This window comes from Schistocerca serialis, chromosome 8 (genome assembly GCF_023864345.2).
Source record: "Schistocerca serialis cubense isolate TAMUIC-IGC-003099 chromosome 8, iqSchSeri2.2, whole genome shotgun sequence".
In the NCBI taxonomy this organism is placed as follows: Eukaryota; Metazoa; Arthropoda; class Insecta; order Orthoptera; family Acrididae; genus Schistocerca; species Schistocerca serialis.
Window position 1 is genome coordinate 520,224,703 of NC_064645.1, and position 7,523 is coordinate 520,232,225.

The window sequence follows — 7,523 nt, forward strand, 5'->3', positions numbered from 1 at the left end:
TTGCAATTCTCAAGATATTGTCCTGTTCCAGACCTCACGCCAGTGAGCGTGTAATTAAACGCGTTCATTTCGGCCTCCTCTAGCAACACAGTGTTGGCGCTTCTGCCAACACTACAGTTATTAACGTCATAATTTTAATTTAAACATTTTAAGCAAGTTTAGAATGATGAAGTTTCATTCGCTACCGCAACCTGCCTTGCGCATAGTACTGGTGCTAGAAACCTTTCTTAGCCCAAGCGTTGCGTACGTGACGCTAGTGCAATTGCTGTACATTGGCGAGGAAATACCAAATGACGACAAACATGTTGTCCATGGTTTAATTATCACCTACGGATGTGAAATTTTATATTTGACCAACGCGTTTCGGCTATATATTAACGTACGAATGCTACAATATGTAATCCAGTCTAAATAACATTTCGTATTCGTAACGAGATGCTATTGTACTTGTGTGTGTTTTCACTGTTAACGTGTTTAGGTTTTTAATATTCCCCTCTGAAGAGACGTTTTTATACACGTTGAAACCGTGGTAAAGGGGTTTAATAAACCTTCCATTGCAGCTGACTGGCTGTTCACTATTTCTAAAAGATTTTTTTCTTTATTCTGCAAACTTATTTTGCGATTTTCTTGGATTTTCTTCACTTTTTTGTCTGTGTTCAGTCTCAGTTGGTTTATTACTTTGGATTTTTTAAAACTTATTAATAGCTTTCATCCCATTCTGCAGAATAAGCAGCAAACTCAGGTTTCACCAAGGAAATACCCCATAGAGGTCCAAAACATGGAAAATATATTGAATTTGAAGGGGTAGGGTTCTTTCACATCTACCAGATAAAAGGAAAGACGGGATACCTCCCTCTCGAGAAATAATCCATTGAAATGCTTTGAAATTAAGGAGACCCTAAATGAACCACACGCAGAATGTTATGGGAGTATCGGTTAGTACCGCAGGTTTATGCATAGAAGAAGCATCTCTACCGGAAGAAGTAATTCATAGCTCAGAGACTGCCAGAAAATTTGACCGATAAACTCTTAACTTACAGATGCACGTAAAACGAATGCGGCAGTGGAAATATCGACGAGACGCCCATACTTTTGGACATGCCGAGCAATATGACAGTTACTATAAAGGGGCAAAATGCCTTATTGAGATCAAATGGAAACTAAAAACGAAGAATTACTGTGATATTAGCACTTACAGAAGGTGGAGGAAGGCTGGCTCCTAGCCTCCAACCACCCACCGCCCACACCGCTCCCCTTATTTTATTCTGAAGCGAAAAACTTTGGCGGAGGAGATTTTTGTAATGGCTTATTGATTTGTTGCCAAGAAAGAGAATGGACGACAAAGGCTCCTGCTTAGAATGGCAGACCTAGTGCATTGCTTTGCAAGAGAGCTACCTAGTGTTGGATGCCTTTGAATATCATCTCAGGCTTGATGTAAAGATTAAAATACCTGCACTGAAGACAGAAATGGAGGTAAGACTTCAAACATGCATGTGCTTGATTTCATCGTAAAGAAATCATTAAAAAGGCCGTCCCCGAAAACTATTTCGATTGACTTTTACAAGGGGATCACTTGCTACTACTTCAATGCGGCATGTTTAAAAAGCCATGTATAAGTGGATATAGTCCTCATGGGGCACAAGTATACCCAATTTATATAACCGAAGCCTTCAAGAAGCGCTGTGTGTACAATCCCCAGGGTGGTAGCGAGGACAGCTTACTTTGGGAAGACAGTGGCCAAAATAGCGAAAATACTGCAGTGATGAAACAAATACTTCTAGCAGAGTTAACGGTGATATTAAACATGACTCATCAGCATGCTGATTATTTATGTACTTTACAGCATAAAAAAGGTGATTAAGATTGGGGACGTTGTGAACAGTTTTTGTGAATGGGTAAAGTGACAAGTTTCTCTCTCCTCAAAATTTACATTGCAGGTGACATTCGGGCCAGTACCGTAAGTTTGGGTGTGGTCCATGCAAGCACTATTAGAAGATTACTCTTTATATATATACTAAGATGGTATTTGTCCTTTCGGACATGTCCGAAAGAACAGATACCATCGGTGACCACGCAGCTCGTTAGAATGAAATTACAATGAAATGAACACCCTTAGCTGCTTACAGGCGTTGACATACGTAAACAGGGACAGATGAAAATGTGTGCCCCGACCGGGGCTCGAACCCAGGATCTCCTGCTTACATGGCAGACGCTCTATCCATCTGAGCCACCGAGGACACAGAGGATAGCGCGACTGCAGGGATTTATCTCTGGCACGCCTCCCGCGAAACCTACATTCTCAACGTATTGTCCCGCACTATATTCGTAGTGCCCCTGCCCATTATACTTATTACTCGCGGCGCGTTGCCGATTCCCGTAAGAGTTCGGGCAATGTTTGTGCATTCGCACAGAAGAAGAAGATGGTCAAGTGGCCGGTGAGCCTTATATATATATATATATATATATATATATATATATATATATATATATATATATATATATATATATATATATATATATACTAAGATGGTATCTGTCCTTTCGGATGACGTATGACGTAGCGCACAACTGTCAATTTAGATATTTCACAGATGTCGAAATTATGTGTGAGGAAGAACTGGCTGTTAGTAGTTACAATTACACCCGTTCAGACCTTGATAGAATGTGGATCTTACGCATACATTGCCAAATACTACACAGAGGGGTGGATAAAACGTGGAAATAACACGAACACTATGCATTATCACGCCTAATACGGTATAGGAAAACTGTTGCCAGGAGAAGTCATTTTGGAATGGATAAATACAGGTCCTGTATGGTTTTCAAGGGACTCTTATACATTCTTCCTGCGACATAGGGGCAACTTCAGGTAAATATGATGGAGGTGGATACTGATCATGCACCCTTCTCTCCAAAGTAGACCACAAACACTCAGTAGAAAGATATCGTGACTGTGGTGGGCAGGGGATATGCGATGATTTATCCTCAGGCTCAAAAACCGATCCTGGACGACCCAACTGTGTGATCAGAGGCCCTATCGTCTTGGAACACAGAATCACCATTGAGGAATAACATTATGCCATGGGGCTGACCTGATCAACCAAGATGGTCACACAATGCATGACAATATTGCGACCTTGCAGAGTATCCATACCCTTGGCGCCCATGGAATACCAAGATATTGGTGGCCAAATCACCATCGAACCTCCATGATATTTCACTCTTGGGATGGCCAGAAGTTGCAAAAAGTGTGTAAGAAGACTCGTCCGACCAAATGACTTTCTCCCATTCCCCTGAAGTCCAAGTTCTATGGCTTCGGCACCAAATTTCATGTTACGGGCCTTTGTCTCACACATGAGTGGTTTTGGAATTCCGGGTGGCCCTGCAAATCCCTGTTTATGGAGCTCCGTCAGAGTTGTGATGCTGACAGGATTCGCGTGTGCGACATTCAGTTCTGCGGTGACTTTTGCGGCTGTTGTCATCTCATTCGTCGTCACAATGCTCTTGAATGACTATTCGTCACGATCACACAACACTTCCGTCTGCGTTGTGACTTAGTTCATGATATTTTTTTCATTTTCTTCAAACACCAAACGCTTTGGCTGCCTTGGTTATGGAAGCACCCAGCATAAGGGCACCAACAATCTGGCCACTTAGCTCCGACATAATACACTCACAACTACGATGAACACTGATTTGATCATGACTGAAACTTGCAAAGTATTGAGCACATTACACAGGGGCCGCTAGTGATAAAATACAATAGCACAACCTCCAGCCTTGGCTAGCATCTGCATTTATGTTCAAGTACGCATTTATCTCCTTATTTTTTCCAGCCCACGAAGATAAATGTAAAGCTGTGCAGTTCACGAGACGTAAAAAATGTAATAGCTTTTAGTAATGTCATTACTCAATCACACACTCAAATAGTTATGAGCGCTGATGCGAAGCCGAACTTAATCTACATCGGATACTACACAACGCAGTGGGGTCATGTCGCTTAGTGCCAAGGTGGGATACGAACGTATAGAAATTGGAGCTGCGCCACTATTCAAGGATTCAAACCGGAACAGTGTGAATGCATCGCAAATACCTTCAAAAAATCACTGATAGTCATTCACATAAATATGTCAAAATGTACTCAAAAATTGTTGCAAACTGTTTTCCGCATTAAATCTAGATTGATTATTTTCACAGGGACCATGAAGATAAAATTGACATACAGTACCTCATATTTAAAAGAGGCATGGAAGCGAAGGCCAAAACTATCGCGTAATAAATTTATACGTAAAATAGTGGTTTTAGGAGAAGCAGTCCCTACTGCGATTGTCCTTTTGTGCTAAGGTAGATGACTAAAACAGGAGAGGAACACGTTCCGCCAATTTCCTTGTTATTCACATTTCATGTACAGGCGTTTGAGTGTCTGACCAAGAGTAAATTACGGGAAATAATAAAAATTAAAGGATACTCCATACATTTGGTATTAATAATATTAAGACTGTATACGAATGTGTCAGGAAAAATTGAGACCTGACCAACTAACGTTAAAAGCAAAGTGGTCGTACATCAGGGAGGAAAATATAGATGTCCAATATCACCAGCTTTTTAAGATACATATACTCTCTTTCAAATTCTAAAGGTGGCAGGGGTAAAATACAGGGAGCGAAAGGCTATTTACAATTTGTACAGAAACCAGATGGCAGTTATAAGAGTCGAGGGACATGAAAGGGAAGCAGTGGTTGGGAAGGGAGTAAGACAGGGTTGTAGCCTCTCCCCGATGTTGTTCAATCTGTATATTGAGCAAGCAGTAAAGGAAACAAAAGAAAAATTCGGAGTAGGTATTAAAATCCATGGAGAAGAAATAAAAACTTTGAGGTTCGCTGATGACATTGTAATTCTGTCAGAGACAGCAAAGGACTTGGAAGAGCAGTTGAATGGAATGGACAGTGTCTTGAAAGGAGGATATAAGATGAACATCAACAAAAGCAAAACAAGGATAATGGAATGTAGTCTAATTAAGTCGGGTGATGCTGAGGGAATTAGATTAGGAAATGAGGCACTTAAAGTAGTAAAGGAGTTTTGCTATTTGGGGAGCAAAATAACTGATGATGGTCGAAGTAGAGAGGATATAAAATGTAGGCTGGCAATGGCAAGGAAATCGTTTCTGAAGAAGAGAAATTTGTTAACATCCTGTATTGATTTAAGTGTCAGGAAGTCATTTCTGAAAGTATTCGTATGGAGTGTAGCCATGTATGGAAGTGAAACATGGACGATAAATAGTTTGGACAAGAAGAGAATAGAAGCTTTCGAAATGTGGTGCTACAGAAGAATGCTGAAGATTAGATGGGTAGATCACATAACTAATGAGGAAGTATTGAATAGGATTGGGGAGAAGAGAAGTTTGTGGCACAACTTGACCAGAAGAAGGGATCGGTTGGTAGGACATGTTCTGAGGCATCAAGGGATCACCAATTTAGTATTGGAGGGCAGCGTGGAGGGTAAAAATCGTAGAGGGAGACCAAGAGATGAATACACTAAGCAGATTCAGAAGGATGTAGGTTGCAGTAGGTACTGGGAGATGAAAAAGCTTGCACAGGATAGAGTAGCATGGAGAGCTGCATCAAACCAGTCTCAGGACTGAAGACCACAACAACATGGTCACTTAGGAATGACAAAGTACTTTGACAAATAATTTAGAAGTGGGTAATGTGATATTAAATACCCTTTTTTAGAAGATTGTCGAATTAGTCTTTGCTTACGCAAATTTCAAAGAAAGTACTGAACAATAAACCGGACTTTAAGAGTAAAAACTCAGAAATCAACACAAATCATATTTCACTACGTTATCGAACTCCCCTCTAATGAGAACTGTATATTAAAGTAACTAAACAATAGAAAATTAGAAACTGAGGAGATGAAATTTTTATGATTTGCGATAGATTATACAGTTTTAGATAAAAAAGTAGACTAAAGATATATGGAAAGAACTGAACATCTTCACTGTGAACGACAGAACGGAGGCCAATAGCCTAAATTGGAAAGAACATACTAAACAAACAGATAATTTCAAAGGTCTTGTTGGGGCTGTAAACCGAAAGGACGGGTAGTTTCCCATCAGGGATAAATAGGCTAACACGTCAAAACCTTCACATGACAAATATGCTGTCGGTCTTCTTAAAATCTGCACTTGAACAGATCGAGTGGAGACTTCAACATGCAATATAGTAGGAAGTACTCAGTGCCACGCACAGGGTATTATTTATTAGCAGTATATTCGCCTAAATGTGAGCAGAACGCCCCTTTGCTCCTGCGGATACTGAACTGTATCTTCGCTTGTATGACGTGCTTACCCCATTTCGTATCATTTTACAACAGATGGTTCATTTTGATTCAGAGATGAGAACTTGGTCTTTTGTAGCAAGGAACGCGAAGACCTACAGATTTAGCCAGTCCACTAAAACAGCGATGCCCTGCACACATTAGTTGACTGCAGTACATGAACTGAGCTCAGGACCAGGAGCACTTTTCTCGTTCACTACTAAACTGACACGATGATACTTGTCACAAAGACTTCATTTCTATATGCTTATGTAAAATATGCTGTCCAGTATATACGTCGGTTTATAACAACATTATGCAGTATCTCTGAAATTTAATTATTAACGTACAGTGTGTTGATAACGCACTACAAAGTGCAGCTTTCTTGCTCACTGTAATAAATTTCATCTGATATTGTAACTTCAGTGGAGAATCCATGTGTTTTGTTAATACACGTATTCTATAATAAAATATTTGAATGATTGTCAAAATATGTAACTAAGGATGTATCATAAACTTAATAACGTAATAAAAATGACAAGCATAGTATATATCGAGTTATACGCATATGTTAATAGTCAATATCGCTTAAAGTGAATTTTATTATTTTGGGATGATCATATTTGAATAACAGCTCAATTCATGTGTGTTCTCACTTTGCAATATCAAGGAAAATGCAGCAAACTCCGTTGAATCAAAGGAATTAGAAATATATGCGCAAAGATAATATAAACGAGACTGATTTTACGAGTATTCCTGCCGTATTAGCGACGTCACACAGCAATTACAGTCGCAGCTTGAACTAATAACTGTAAAAAACAAAAACAAAACAAAAAAAAACAGATGTGCATTCTACCACTCGGTTATAAGCAAGTAGTGTTTATGTAGCGGACGTGCCGACGTTGTATGTCAATGAATAGTGTCGCAAATCGCAATTGGTCAACATCTGTAAAACGAGACTTCAATACCTTCTACAGAAAGTTTTGAAGAGGAAAAAAAGGTATTTTCGAAGTCCATTTAGTACCGTTTGACTGCGTGGCCGTCTACCGCGACTTGATTTAAATGCAAAACGCAGGCGGTTCTTTTTCGGGAAAAATCATCACAGTTGACAAGAGCCAGCCAATGTTTGTGAAAATTGAATACCCTTTAGAAGGACTTTTCTCTGTGTTGTACTCAAGAGGGGAGACACCATGTAGGAAACTGAA

General features: G+C 39.8%; 1 non-coding gene across 1 annotated transcript; it reads right to left on the bottom strand.

Annotated features, from left to right (window-relative positions):
* Window positions 1-2,163: 2,163 nt before the first annotated feature.
* Trnat-ugu (transfer RNA threonine (anticodon UGU)) lies at window positions 2,164-2,237 on the bottom strand. Its single transcript has one exon. It is a non-coding gene; the product is annotated as a tRNA-Thr (tRNA).
* Between the last annotated feature and the right edge of the window lie 5,286 nt (window positions 2,238-7,523).